This window comes from Cyprinodon tularosa, unplaced genomic scaffold (genome assembly GCF_016077235.1).
Source record: "Cyprinodon tularosa strain WSP-4 unplaced genomic scaffold, ASM1607723v1 ctg971, whole genome shotgun sequence".
Lineage (NCBI taxonomy): Eukaryota > Metazoa > Chordata > Actinopteri > Cyprinodontiformes > Cyprinodontidae > Cyprinodon > Cyprinodon tularosa.
Window position 1 is genome coordinate 7,511 of NW_024039753.1, and position 16,207 is coordinate 23,717.

Consider the following 16,207-nt stretch of genomic DNA (forward strand, 5'->3'; position numbering starts at 1 on the left):
GGGTCTAACCACCTGTTTGCCTATTTCCAGCTGAGCTTTACCTTTGTCATGGCGATGTCGCTTGACCCCAGTCATGCTCAATTAGTAGGAGCAGAGTGTCAACTTTGTGAAGAAGGTAAAACAGAATCCGCTAAACTAACGATGAAGCTGATGGTGGTGATGATGGTGGTGATGATGGAGACTCTGTGTTGGTCCCCGCAGGTTACTACATGACCAGAAACTGCTCAGTCATCGGGATTGGACAAGCAACGAAATGTGCTCCATGTACTAACTGCACAGGTAAAAGCATCTATTTCTGAACTAGACCCATCGGGCTTATTTCTGGTTCTGCTCTGGCTCTCAGCACAGAACCAGCCTGTCAATGAGACCCAGTTAGAGAAAGGGTGCCACACTGGAAAAACAATCTAGAAAAAAGTAAAAATTTCTTAAATTAAGCGTATTTAACCTTAATTAGAGTAGGTAAATGAGATTGTTTGCCAATAGAATTAGTATTTTACTCTTAAAATAAGAAAATTAGATGCACTTGAAATAAGACAATGCAATTGTGTTTTCTTATTTTAAGTGTAAATTGTCTTGTTCCATTGGCCAAATGTGCCTTCTTTTACCTCCTCAATCCAAGAACAAATGCACTTATTTTAAGAAAAAAATACTTATCTAGATTTAGATTTTTTCCAGTGCACGTGATTGGCTAAAGTAAGACTAGGGCTTGTGAACAGACGTCACGACACATTGCATTTTAGGTTGGTGCGACCAATTTAAACCACACGCCGGCTTGAGCAAAGATATGAAGCAATGGACCATGAGAAGAGCAAGTCCTGCACTGGAAAAAATGGAAATCTAGATAAGTCATTTTTTCTTAAAATAAGTGAATTTGTTCTTGAATTGAGGAGATAAATGAGACATTTGCCAATCGAACAAGACAATTTACACTTAAAATAAGAAAACACAATTGCATTGACTTATTCCAAGTGCCTTTTATCTAAATATCTAATTTTAAGAGTAAAAATACTAATTCCATTGGCAAATGATCTCATTTACCTACTCAAATTAAAGGTTAAATACACTTAATTTAAGAACTTTTTACTTATTTCTAGGTCGTTTTTCCAGTGTGGATTCACAGCAAAAAATGGAAATCTAAATAAGTAATTTTTGCTCAAATTAAGTGCATTTTTTCTTGAATTGAGGAGGTAAATGGGACACTTTGCCAATGCAACAAGACAATTTATATTTGAAATAAGAAAAAAACAACTGCTTTCCTTATTTCAAGTGTATATTATCTAATTATCTTATTTCAGGAGTAAAAATACTCATTCCATTGGCAGATCATCTTATTTACCTGCTCAAATTAGGCGTAAATACACTTAAAGCTACAGTGTGTAATTTTCAGCGACATCTAACGTCCAGACTGCAGACTGCAGCAAAATGAACGTCTCCCCCCCACCGCTTCTCCCCCCCAACAGTACGGCAAGCGTTACGGGACAAAATGTCTTCCACGACGTCGGAATCACCTACCTTCTCAAGTGATGAGGTTTGTTTACATAGATAATTTTACAGATAGTATTTCATTAGTCTGTGTAGGGTATAGATTTCATGTAGACTTAAGATAATAAATATACCCGTTATTTTTTCTACATCGTTGTGACGTTTTGGTGAGCTGCTTTGCATGGTGATATAAACAGACGAAGTAATTGTAGTCATTAGTTTAACAGCAAGATTGTGTTCGCTGGAAGAATATATATTCCCCGTTTACAGAGTCCAAGTCTTGTTTGTGGCACGGGGGTTACAAGGCGAGGAAGAGGGAGAGGAAGAGGGCGAGGGCGTGCAGCTAGGGCCAGGCGAGAGAGGGGTGCCAGCGGGGTGAGAGCAGAGGAAGAAAGGCTTGAAGATCTCCAAAGGAGCCGGAGAGAAGTAACCGAGGTATATATCCAGAAAATTATTTTACAGAAAATTACTGAATCATTACCTGTGAAACGTCAGGGACGTTGCTGAATAAGTATACTGGAGAGTAACAGCATCATCACGCAGCATGTTATTGTTTTAGACAGGTCTGAGCATCCTGTACTCCAAAAACTGCAGTGATATTAGACAATTGTGTGTGTAGGATTAATTACCTGTCCAAGAGAAAACTGGCAACTTGAGCGTCACTTTGAAAACCTTTTTCCTCCATCAGTGACTTCCATCGTGGAAATGCCGTGCCAATGTTGATCCGTGTTTTTTGTCGTTTCTTGTCACGCTTGCGTTTATTCTCGTCGTGTTTCCGCTTCTTAGATGACGGGGGTTCGGTGCCCGCCGCTTTTCGTTGTGATACAGAGTAGGCATGATCCTCCATTCGTCTGATGTTTGGCCACACAGTGCCAAACAGTTTGCAAAGTCACTCACGCCTGCCGCCTTGTTCACCTTTCTTGTTACTGAGGCGCAGTATACCTGCTTCTTCTTCTTCTTTGGTTTCAGGCAGACTAAACGCTTCTCAGGCATAGTACTGCCATCTACTGTTCAGTACCGTCTCAGTTAATCTCTCTCAACTTGCCGTAGTTATTTTCGAGCGTAATGGGCGATCTCGCAATCGCTAGTTTGTTGCCTCTGCGCTTGCCGTAGCACAAAGATGTCAGCCTCCATGGCTGCGAGACCCGCTCCTATGTAATTATAAATAACGAATTCTAAGGCAACGCAAATATTATGGTTAAATGGCTGAGCTCATAGGTGATGATAAATAACATAGTTATGTATAATATATTAAATTTCTGACTTTATATCCCTGTAATTATTACACACTGTAGCTTTAATTTAAGACATTTTTTACTTATTTCTAGATGTTTTTTGCAGTGGGAACCAAATGAAAATTAAGATAAATCAGTGGTACTTAGAGAAGTCCATTGGAGGTTATGTTGTTGGACCTTGCAGAATTTATTACATCAATGTAATGATTTTAGTTTTTTTCACATATTAGTCTTCAGTTGGTCATTGTGTTAAAATATATAAACAGCACAGCAGCATATGTTTCAGACTCATTTCACAGCAGGCTCAACCTCAACTTCTGTTTTATTTACCATAAACTTAGCTTCATGTTTTGGTATAAATCTTTTCTTTTAGGTTTTGCTCTCTTAGCATCTAAATGATAGCCTCGTGAGACCATCCTGATCTCGCGAGCTTTCAAGGTTTCACTCGCAGATCAGTCTGGAGACTCTCCGTTAAAGAAAAATTTGAGCCGTTCACCAAATGAACGTCCAATCAGCATTGGCTTTGAGGCGGGTTGAGGTGTGGCGCAACGAGAAGCGCGACAGTTCAGTCTAAAGAACATGGCGGCTTCAGCCGATGAAACTAGCGTTAGCGTGGCTATCGAGCAAGTTTTATCGGAATTACAGAGTATTTCTTCACTGAAAGAAGAGCAAAACACTGCTCTGGAGGCTTTTCTCAGAGGAAAAGATGTTTTTGCTCTTCTCCCGACTGGTTTCGGCAAGAGTTTGATCTATCAATTGGCTCCTCTTCGTCGTCGCTCTGTTAGTACGTCATATGCTTCGTTGATCTGATTGGTTTGTTTGGCCCGTCTATCACCAACATAGGCCAATCAGCTAACCAGTATTTTCGCCCCTTCCCAAAATTACTTCAATGGAAGGTTTCCAGATGGATATGAGGAGTAAATCCATCTGGCGGAGTCAGGTTATCTAAATGAACCTCAGGGTAATTATCTTTTCCACTGGTCCGGGAGAGTCTGCATACTGCAGCTGCATGGCTGCCATTGCTGAGTCCAGCTTACATGTTGCTGCTCCTTCTTTAAAGTGGAAGCTGCAGTTTAAAAACCATTTTTTATGCAACCTACTTTTTTCTTAAAGCTACAGAACCACATTTTAACTCAGTCCCAACATACTTCTGTTTGAGTTTTACATCTTGTGGCATTTTGCTTTTTTGACTCTGTTCGAGTCTCTGCGATATTTACATCCGATCTCCAGCGTTTTGCACAGTAGTGCTGTGATTTGATTGCACAATTTTGCACCTGAATGATTCACATATCATATCATTTACATATTTCTATTCCCATTTGTTCAATGAGAATTTTTATTAATTTCCGTGCATCACTTGAAGACTAATAAAAAAGAATAGGACACATCAAGTTGTAAATAATTTATTAATGTAAGGAAAACGATGTCCAATGCTTTCCATATAGAACAAATTTCACACTTTCAAAACTGTACTGGTGCAGATGTATGTTGGAGCACAGCACTCTGTCACAGGTTAGGACAGGAAAACATGGAAGACCTGTTTGACCATCACATTTAGGAACTGCTCTTCCATCTTCTGCTCTCCGTTTCTGACCCACCTTCTCTTCATCTTCTTCCACTTTTATACTCACCTCTGTTTCATTCATGGCTGCCTCCTGACCGTTCCGTCCTGTGAGGCTGCAGGTGTTTCTCCTGCATGCATATCACCCAGGAGTTTTTCTTTAAACTTCTGCATGTCTAAGACGTAAAGTAGGCTGTTTTCAAAGGTAGTGTTTTTTGGCCTTATAGGCATCCATTGGTAGCTCTGTCAACTATGCTCCATGTTTCGTTCTTTTAAGCTGAACAAAGAAGCCGTACTGATACGATCCATCCACTAAACAAAACGGTTATGCTGCATGTACTCTAGCTGCATTGTGCTGCTGAGGTTATATTCACAAGCCCCATTGATGTTTTGTTGGCCTTCTGGTAGCTTCATAATGTAATTTATTTTGTCCCCCAGCTATTTTTAAAGAGACTCTGGTTCCGTGTACTGCTTACACCAACTCAGTTTGCTTTCTGAGACCCACAGCGATGCCTCAGCCAACTGAGTTACCAGGTAAAACTCAGCATTAGCAGAAAGTTGGAGCTTCTTCTCATCAGATTGTTTCCTACTGACCGTCCATGTCCTCCAGCCCTAGGTCCTTCTACCTCTATTGTGATCAAGACCGTTTCTGTGTAAGTATCAGTCACAATGGTATCAATTCTTTGGTTGAGTAGAAGCTGTCATGTGTGGACGTACTGTATATACTGTACATATATCCTATGCACTTTTTTTCTTCCTTTGGCACATTCTTCTCCTTTGACTATTTAAGCTGATGTAACGAGTAAATTTCTCCACTGTGAGATCAATAAGCGAATCAATTAAAAAAGCTCAGACAGGATAACTGCCTTATAGAGTCTCAGACATCCACACAACCTGGATCTACTGATTCCTGCTGCGTGGGCTAAAACCTTTTCATTGTTCTAATGCTGGTTCCAGCAAAGTTTTAATGTTTATTAGTCAAATAGAAGTAGAATTCCTACAGTTTAAAGACACTTTTATAGAAGTTAGAGGATCAATTTAAACTTTTAACTCAATTAAAAGTGTAAAAGTACCATTTTAAAACGTATAAAATTAAAGGTAATGCAAAAACAAAATGTTAAGGACAGAAGCTTTATAGCACTACCATATTAAAGGAACTTTTTTGTACAATTCTGGAGGAGAACTTCACTATACTTCATTTTCTTGGTTTTATAATTAATGGTAACAGTATCAGACCCCTCACTGGGCTGCCACCTTATCGTGGTGGAGGGGTTTGAGTGTCCCAATGATCTTAGGAGCTATGCTGTCTGGGAGCTTTATGACCCCTGGTAGGGTCACTCAAGGCAGACAGGTCCTTCGTGGGGGGCCAGACAAAGAGCAGCTCAAAGACCCCTTATGATGAATACAACAAATGGACGTAGTGTTCTCTCGCCCGGACGCGGGTCACCGGGGCCCCACTCTGGAGCCAGGCCTGGAGGTGGGGCATGCTGGCAATCGCCTAGTGGCCTTGGGCTTTTACCCATGGAGCCCGGCCGGGCACAGACCGAAGAGGAAACATGGGTCCCCTTTCCAATGGGCTCACCACCTATAGGAAGGGGCCAAAGGGGTCGGGTGCAATGTGTGATGGGTGGCAGTCAAGGGCGGGGACCCTGGAGTTCTGACCCTCGGCTGAAGAAGCTGGCTCTTGGGACATGGAATGTCACCTCTCTGGTGGGGAAGGAGCCTGAGCCAGTCTCCTTGAGAGGGGCTGGACATTCTTCCACTCTGGAGGGGCCCCTGGTGAGAGGCCCCAAGAAGGAGCAGGCATTCTTGGTGTCTGGACGTTGGGGTTCACCCCGGTGAACGAGAGGGTTACCTCCCTCTGCATACGTGTGGGGGGACGGGTTTTGAGTGTTGTTTGTGCTTATGCCCCAAACAGCAGTTCAGATTCTCATTCATTAATGTCATAGCCATTTCAAAAAAGGTTTAAAAAACAATCCACTGGACTTCGTTTCCAAGTTTGAAGACTTTTCGCTTCCCATCCAGGAAGCTTTTTCAGTTAAAAATGTCGGAATTAGTGTCGAGCTCCAGGCTTTATGCAGTAGCCCAACGAAGCCTTGTTTTTGTTAAGTAAATGTGCAAATTGAAACAGACGGACGGCTTCTTTGTTAGCCTGCAATGCCCCATTCCTGCGTATGATGGTATACCTGCATACATCCGAGAAAGCTTCCATGTCAAAGGATGAAGAGAGCACAGTTAGTCACAGACAGAGAAACAGGACTTCACAGAAAAACACGTAGAATATATAAATTGAAGCTTGTTTTAATCAGCTTGATGGCATCATGAAAATGAGTTATACCTAATTAGTTTTTAATTGTATTTCTCATTTCAGATCCCTGCTGCTGTTTGTGTTCATCCTTCTGGCGCTCTTCTTGACATGGGTATACCGAAGGAACAAGGGGCCATTAGTGAAGCACGCTCCAATCAAAACGGAGCTGCCACTGAAGGCAGGCCTACCTGTTTGACCCGCCTCACTCGTCGACTTCAGTGTGAAAATGAAAGCCGAATGGAAGAGTTCCTTTCAGCAGGTCAGCTTCAATTCTTCAGATCTCTAGATCCTAACTGGTTCCGCTGGTAGCCCCGCCCTGTGAGAGCCCCAAGTATAGGCTTAAGATAGGGTCAGCTAGATGTCTTAACAAGAGGCTAGATAGGGTCAAAGTGTAGTTAGGTAGTTAGGTCTCAGGACAGCTTATTTTCTAAAGCCCGGCGTACACTGTGCGATTTTCGGGGTGATTTTCCAGTCGTGCGAGAATCTTTCGATTGAAGGTTTGATTGGAGGACGCTTCAGATGTGTTACTCTGCAGTTAAAACCCGTTTAGAACATCGACTCTAACCCAGCTGAGCCCTTGTCGTCAGAGGAAGTAGTTTGGCTCAGACCAAACAGGAAGTGGTTAGAAAGAGGAGTCCGAACCACTTCAGACAGACAGACAGACAGACAGACAGACAGACAGACAGACAGACAGACAGACAGACAGACAGACAGACAGACAGACAGACAGACAGACAGACAGACAGACAGATAGATAGATAGATAGATAGATAGATAGTGATGGCACACCTGAAAAACATTCCAAGAAAAGTATTGTAATATTACGTATTTTCTTAAACACGTTTATTTCCTTTGTGTGTACTGCAATAACACCCAAAACAAAGAAAAAAAAGTTAGGTTTGACATCACTTCACATAAAACGTGTTAAATAAAAGCTGGGAGCAATCAAAGATTGTCACCCTAAACCAGATCAATAGAAGAGACATTGACTCAGTCTTTGCACCGTGTCTACGTGTGTGCGACACTCAGCGCTTACTGTATCTCTAGAGATCGGGAAGTGCGTCAATACTCGGAACGCCACCGTATCGCCACGTTTGCCTTCAGCAGGATAATGATTCCAAACATATCAAACAGCCCCTAAAACACAGAAACACTGCTGAAATATTCTGAAGTGGCCAACAATAAGTACATCATAAACTAGCCGTATTAACAAACATAATATTGCAAATATCTTTCATTATATGGAAAGGTTTCAGGTGTGTCACCGCTTTGGGCCAGGATCAGATGGTTTTATTCTTTCTCCCAGCTTGTCTCTCATTGAATCAGTTTGATCAAACTTTCATTCTTATACTGTTCAGATTTTATGTACTGTCAATTGCCTTCAAAAACAACTGAATTTATGGTCAGAGAGGTCATGGAAATGCTTGTATCTTTTACCTGCAGTCAGTGTACTAGGGAATTTTTAGGTGGCAGAAGTTTTAAAGGCTGCAACAAGAGAGTGTGTTTAAAGGTTCACCCTTGGTAAGGATTAGGAGATAAACAAGCATTAAATGGCCATTATTAGCTGTTATCAGTCCCATAGAATGGCTCCAGACTGCGTCTCCTCTACCTTCTAGTTGGTTTCTCATGGCTGATAATAAGCAACTAATCGTTTCGAGCAGCCGCTTCGGTAGCGTCTAAAACCTTCAAGTTCTATTTACCTACTTTATGCTTTTTATCTACTTTATTTACAGCCTACATTATTAAAAAGTGTTGTAAAGCTTTACTTTGAGTGAATTCTACATGTTTAAGTCACACAGATTTAATGTGGTCTATAAAAAAACAACTTAGTTTATAGGATATGTGATTTTTTTGTGAGCGGCATGCCAGTCAACTTCTTTTTTTTTTTTTTTTCAATAGATTAAGAACTACTAAAATCATGTTCAGATTACACTCAAATAAATTAGTTAATTCTCCGGATAAAAATGGAATTACCTCAGAGTTAGGTTTATGTTTTATTCAGTGATAACAACCTACTGAGCCTACTGGGATGTAGGAGCCACAACCGCTAATAATGGCCGTATACTGGGATGATAATATCCGAAGTGACTGAGATAGATCAACCATTGACAAACCCAGGTCTGACCAACCTCAGCTCCTGTTAATCACTAACTATTTATTCCTCTGTAGGGACTGAAGGTTAAGGTTTGTCTGTAAACAAAGTGCGTTGAATACAAACATTACATCCTCATTGCATTTATTTGAAACTGTACAACTTCTTCAGTCGAGGCAGACAGTTTTCTCAGTGCAGTTTTATGATTAAAATACTTGCTTTTTTTTATATCTAAGGTACTCAAATCCCGTAATTTGGTTTAAACTAAAAGTTTGAGTTTAAATATGAATCAAAATATATGAGCTGGACAGGAAGGTCATTAGATAAAATTTAGAAATTATTAAAAATTAATACGACTCAATTTCAAAAGAACCTCGTCAAGGTCATACATGTTTAAATAATCTTATAAATACAAAAAATTTGACTTAAAACTCGTTTCTATTTTTAATTAAATACTATTTCTTTAGTTAGATTTAAACAGATAGGAATAAAATAAGACTGTGAAAGTTTTAATTGTTGACAAAGTGGGAGTGAGAATAAAATTGTAGGAAAACTAAGAACCCTCTCTTAGTACTACATTTCCCAAGATGCACCTGCAGCATTGCGTGTAAGACTGAGAAGGAACTGGTGTTTGTTTCCTGTGTGCATGTGAATTGTTACCATGGTGATGTCAGTCTGCCATGTATTCTGAATGTTTGGACCTACAATGATTCTCTGAATGGATATTTATATAGTAGATGTTTTTCCATTTATTGTTTACTTTTGTCTTTATTCATTGTTGTTAATTTAAACAACAGTTTGTTTGAAACTGATGGTCCTTTCTGTTGTACTACTTACTTACGGCCTTAACTGTACTACAGCAGTTTCAGGCTTGTTTCTGTGAAATACTTTGGAATACTGTCCTCTTTAATGTGATGTAATGTTCATGTTTTTGGTCAATAAAAAACTGTGAAATGTGAAAAAGTATCTTTATTTGAAAGAAACTGTGATTTTCTGCAGTCTGCACATCAACATGAATTCCAGTACTGCAGCTGTCCAAATTCTGCCCAATAAACTGCACGTTTATTGTTCAGCAGCTCAGCTCCTCTTTCTGCTCTCTTGATGTTGTACCTACAGGTTTTATTAAGAAAGTTTTTGTATTTTAAAGTCTGATTTTATTCCAACTATAAACACATCCCTCATGTGGGGTGTTTTCCTCCGAGCCTTAAAAACAGCAATTATCAAGCCATTGCTGAAAAAGATAAGCTTGGACAAATTGGTCCTTCAAAACTACAGGCCCGTCTCTAATCTCCCTTTCAACATTGAGATTATTGAAAAAAGTTTTGTTTCCACAATGAAATGCCTTTTTACAATGGTCAGCTGTTTTGATGCCTTCCAGTCAGGTTTCCATGGCAACCACCATACAGTGACTGCCCTGATTAAGGTATTCAATCACATCCATATAAACTCCAGACTCTTTAAGAACCACAGTGCTGGTATTAGTGGACCTCAGTGAAACACTGAATGCTGTCAATCACTGGATTTTATTAGAGCATCTGGAAAACTGGGTAGGCCTTTCTGGTACAGCACTGGACTGGTTTAAAATCCCACCTAAAGGACAGGGACTTATATGTGTCAGCAGGGACCAGAAAAATCACATGGCTCCCCAAGATCAGTTATCATGACTATGTAGATGAATCACAGCTTTACATCCCAATGTCACCAGGTGACGATGAACCAATCAGAGCGCTGGTTAGATGCTTAGGACAGATCAATATGTGGATGCACCATCATTTTCTACAACTGAATAAAAACAAACTGAAGAAAAAACCTTCGGACCAAAGGAGCTCCCAGCTTCAGCTACTGCAGCTAGAAAGCACTGATTATGGCTGAAACCTTGGTTAAATGATGGACTCAGACCTGAACCTTCAGAAGCTCATAAAGGCCGTTACTAAGTCAGCCTTTTATCACCTGAAGAACATCTCCAGGATTAAAGGACTAACGTCCAGCAGGATCTAGAAAACTCCTTCATGCATTTATCTTTGGTAGAATCAGCGTCTTCAATGTTTGCTTAAAAAGTCCATCAGGCAGCTGCAGCTGATCTAAAATGCTGCTGTAGGTGTTCTCACTAGAATTAGAAAGTAGAGCACATCAGCATCTGAAGTCCTTACACCTGCTCCCTGTAGCTCAGAGAATAGAATATAAAATCCTTCTGTTAGTCTAGAAATCACCGAATCGATCAGCACCTCAATCTATAACAGATCTGTTAGTGGATCTACCTCCCAGAGCACTCAGGTCTTGTAGTTCCAGCCCACTCTGTCCACCTAGAACTAGAACCAAACACGGGGAAGCTGCATCTATGCTCCACTGATCTGGAATCAATTTCCAGAAAACTGGAAAAGATCTGAAAGCCTGAGTTCTTTGAAGCCATTTTCTTAGAACTACCTTTTACTTTCACTGTTGAAGTCAAACTGTTACTTTTATTCTGCGTATTTGTGGTCCAGTTATTTGATCTGTTTTACAAATGTTTTTGTCTTTATTTTACTTTTATGTTTCTTCTATTTTATTATCTAATTCATGCAAAGCACTTTGAATTGTCCATGTACTGAATTTTGCTATAGAAATAAACTTGCTTTGCGTTGCCTTGGCTACATGGCTCCCTTCAATGTTGCTCTCGAATGTTTGGTTTCCTGATTTCTGCCACACTGCTGACATCATTAATGCTAAACCAGAAAGAAACGATTTTCAGACACGCAGCGACGGGAGACACAGGTTAGAGTGACCGCCACGGGAGAGATCTTAGTTCAGAACCACTGCGGGCTAACAGATGCAGAAAGACTCTGAGAACAATATCGTTGTAAACATATTTTACAAAGAAAAAAAAAATGCAATTTAGAAATAAAACTTTGAAAAAGGTTTTGATTAAAAAAGAAATAGGTTTCGAGACTAACTTTGCCGTTCCTCACTTTTTGGTTTTTCATTTATTTTTCATATTTAACTTTTCCAAATTTCTTTTTTTCAATTTCAATTTCATTTACAAATAATTTTTTTTTATTAGAAATGGCATTTCACAGATCAACTCAATAAAAAAAAAACTGAACAAGAAAAACAAATATGTCCTATATATATATATATATCCTTGAAAGAGAACTGAAAAAAAGTTTTTTCCTAACCCTAAAAAAGTAGTAACCCTAACCCTAAAAAATGTAGAATTTTAAATTATGAAATCTTTACATTAGAAAAAAAACTATGAAAAAATATTTTTTTTTAGGAAAAAAGAAACAATATCCGAGAAAACAGCAAAAAAATACAATTAAATTTTTTTTTCAAAATTTCATTTCTGGCTTTTCGTTTTTTTGTTTGTTTTTTTAATCTACAAAACATGTTCCTTGCTTGCAACAATAATGGAACAAAATTCACTCCATACAGCTGAGGAAGAAAAACAACAGAAACAAAATCTAAAGTTTAACCTAATGAGGCCATATAGCAGCAGAAGTCTGTTCAATGTTCAGCAACATAAACAAGAACTTCTGCCAGTCAGGGAAATTCCTTGAACTTGATTCAACATGCAACAGCCAGCGGCGGGGCTTACAAACGTAACCAGGTGTTACCATTGAGCAGGGCCGTGCAGAGACCACTAAAGGGGCAGGTGCTCAAAAAAAAAAAAAGGGCACATCTTATCGCATTTTAGGACAGAATATTAACAAAGTCACATAGCTTTCAGAGTTTAATGAACAATGATAAATTACAAAATTGTGAGACATACAATCAAAGCTAAGGGAAATCTCTACATAGAACATAGAACTATGCATATGTAAAATATTTTATTAGTAATTTCTTTCTGCAGGTCTATTTTCTTATAGGAAAGTATTACAATATTCAAACCTGCAATTTAGCCAAAGATGTAAATCAGAGCTGGACCACCAGACATATTTTGTCTTTACAGAATTAAACTGTTAAAAATGCATACAAGGGCACAATGCAACCTTTTAGTGTACTGTAATCTATAAAAAAGAATGTCTGCCTGGTTTGCTGTACTGACAGTGGAGATGGAGACGGTCCATTCAGAAAAGCAGAGCTGCTGCATCAAACTTTAACGTGGAACTGCAGAAAAAAAAGAACAAAACAAACATTTTATTAATGCATGTCACCATGAGAAAAGCCTACTCTGTTTGTGTCTCAGTGTATTTTGTAAGTACCTATATACATTTTCTTCAATCTTTCCCCTTCGTTTTTTCTTGTCAGTTTCTCTTTTCTTTTTTTCCTCATTGTCTCATCTTTTCTGTGTTGAGTGAAGGTCAATGTCTTATTTATTTCAGTCTCTTGCCTTTCTTTTTCCCCCAAACTAAATCCAAGATTATGATCCAAAAACTTATTTTCCGTCATGGTGATTTAACTGTTTAAAAACAAATTTCCAACTTTTAAGCATTTTTGCTATTTTTGTTCTCTTTTGTTCACAGCAGCAGTTTTCTGTTAGCCATGTCTTTAAAAATGTTAATAACCTCACTGTGAATGATTGGCACATCCTTCTCGATTGCCAACAAAAGAAGGTCTGACAACCGATCCTCCTTGCATAAGCTGCGCAGTTTTGTTTTCACCAGCTTCATACATTATATCTATCATATATCTATCATGGTAGTTCTGGATGAGTTCTCCTTCAAGATACATTTACCTAACGCTAGAATAAATGAAATGTACATCATGCAGCAAAGGAAATGAGAAAATCGGACATATATCCATTATGGAGATGATAGGTTTTTGACGGGCGATGTGCCCCTACTGCATAAGTAATACTGAAGAATGTCCTACTATCATTAACGACACAGGGAAGCTTTTTAGTTATCTTGCTTTGCTAGCAAAGTCATTAGCTAGCAGCTAGCTCATAGCACAAGAACAACAGCCTAATGTCTGTATGATAAAAATACTGAATCGATAGATAAGAACAGCTTTTCCTCACCTGGCTGTCTCCTCCCGCTCAGTAGTTCTTCAGAGAAAGGCGCGCCGCGTCCTATACTTTCCTCCGTTTAAACTGCTACTCTTTGCTAAAGTAGAGAAATTATACAACGTTCAAAGTTTTCCGTTGTCTGACAAGTAGCAAGGCTACTCCAGTATTTTCACCAAAAATTATGTTTTTTAATTCACAAAAAAACTGTTCTGTAATCATTACAGAACAGTTTTTTGTGAATTAAAAAACATAATTTTCAATGTAAAAGACTAAAAGCACAGAGTAAACAGTGTTTTAGATCAAACAATACTGCATCATCCATGGGGCTCATTTGGTTTCACTTACATCTCTATTCAGGTTGACATTGGAGAGGCGGTGCAGACTGAAGACATAGCCATCCGTCCGATCATGGTTGATCTTGCTTAGGGCCAAATGAGCAGCGGCCACAGTGTAATGTGGAATGTTCGCTACCTTTAGCTCCGCAGTTAGCCGCCTTATCTGACTGTGCGAGAGGCAAGTGCGTCGTCACCGGCAAAAGGTCAAAGGTAACAATGTGACCGGAGGGCTTATTGTATTGTTTTTCTTGCCAAAAAAAAAGATAATAATAGTAATTTCAGTACATGTGTCAAATAAAAAGAAACAAAACAAAAAAAACAAAGGGCACATTGGGATCATGGAGCAAAAGGGGCAGGTGCTCAAGCCCCCTTAGCCCCCCCCTCTGCACGTGCCTGCCATTGAGACAAACAGGAAACAGCATGCACTGTTGTCATGGTGAAAGCAGCTTATTATTAATATCTACTTTGACGTCAGTAACTTCCGGTAATCAGTGATTGATCAATAATCATTAGAAGTCAACAGGCACTCTTTAGAGAAGTTTCGATATAGTAGTGCTGACTTAGAGCTGAACCGATACCAGCTCTGCTTTCTGCTGAGAAATTTATTTCACATCCAAAACTCCCTTGGTAACGTGAACTTAGTTTGAGAGATCAGTTTAAACCATTTGCATTTCCAACTTCACAACACAGGCTAATCACGTGGTTAAGTTAACAGAATGAAGGAAAACAAGCAAGGTTTATACTTCCTGGACTTGGATTATCCACCTCTGTAAAGAAAGCTACTGATGATGTGATTTCTAGACGTTGGTACTCTGGCTCCCTCTGGTGGAAGAAAAGAAGAACATCTACGCAGGAGAGGAGTGGGAGGGATGTGCCTCCATTTAGAGCAGCTGACCAACAAGAACCAATGAAACTTTGTGATTAAAGGGTTTCCTAGATCCATTTGTGGAAAAGGACAAGAGTCCAGCTGCAGTCAGAAGGACAAATTACTGTCCAGGATTGTCTTAACAACACTAAAGCTCATATTTTAATTGAGATAAATAAGGGGACATGAAGTTTAAAGTTTAAAGCATAAAGTTTATGAACAGGCCTGGTAATAGAGAGAAGTCCACATGTGAGTTGTTGCTACACTTTTCCAGCATATCCAACATACCACCAGCTGGTGCACTGCAAAAATGATCTAGAAATAAGTAAACATTTCTTAAATTAAGTGTATTTCCCCTCAATTTGAGCAGGTAAATAATATCATTTGCCAATAGAATGAGTAGTTTTGGTATTAAAATAAGATATTTAGATAATATGCACTTGAAATAAGACAATGTAATTGTCTTTTTCTTATTTGAAATGTAAATTGTCTTGTTCTACTGGCAAAGTGTCTCACTTACCAACTAAATTCAAGAAAAATGTACTTATTTTAAGAAAGAAATGCAGTGTGGTCAGTTGATAGGCCCACCCCTGTCTTTACAAGGGAGCACAAGACACACGGCTGAAGGTCAAAACATACAACACGGGGTTTATTATTGACAATCCATGACTTGTAAGGAGGTCCAATAAAAAAAAAAAAAACACCACCCCGGTTCAGAGCTGGGTTCTTGCCTAACATGCCTCTCCAGACGTCACTGTCGTTTCCCACAAGTCTTTCAGCAGAATGATGGAATCTCAGCGAGGCGGTTTGTCCGACACCACGTTGCTCCTTCGGGCATGACCCGCTCAGCCTCCAGGGTGGGCTCACGGCTCTCAGTTTTCATATTTGTTATTTGAACCACTCTTTGTGTGACAGAGTAACAACGTAGATTTACTGAACGTCCCATTATAAACAGATAGTACCACCCAAACATTTGTAATGTCATGTAAATTGCATTGAGATAGCGTGTTGTGAATTGGCCTTATATAAATAAACAGATATTGTTACAAATGTTCTAGTTTTGTGCCCCTTTCTTTTACAATAAAACTTCTTTAAATACATAGTTTAAGACCAATATTTCCTATTTTTTTATATATAAATAACTAAAATAAATAAGACATTTTTTAGCTACTTTTTACGCATTACATAACATTTTACAAGGGTGTTGTTTTTGTGTTTTTTAAAGTATGTTATCAATGAGTGTACTTTCACTGGAGTACTTACTTTTTATACTATAATTACACAGGAGTGGCCTGGTGCTGTAACATGTCAATCAACCGAATCAATCAGTTACCAGTCGGCCTCAGCAGATGGCTGCTCACACTGAGTAAAAGGGAGTTTTTCCTCTCCACTGTCGCTACAAGCA

General features: G+C 39.1%; 1 long non-coding RNA gene across 1 annotated transcript; it reads left to right on the forward strand.

The window, feature by feature from the left end:
- Window positions 1-210: 210 nt before the first annotated feature.
- On the forward strand, window positions 211-9,025 carry LOC119776969. The gene is made up of 4 exons (XR_005279855.1): window positions 211-279; window positions 4,717-4,812; window positions 4,889-4,931; window positions 6,650-9,025. It is a non-coding gene; the product is annotated as an uncharacterized LOC119776969 (long non-coding RNA).
- The last annotated feature ends 7,182 nt before the right edge of the window (window positions 9,026-16,207 follow it).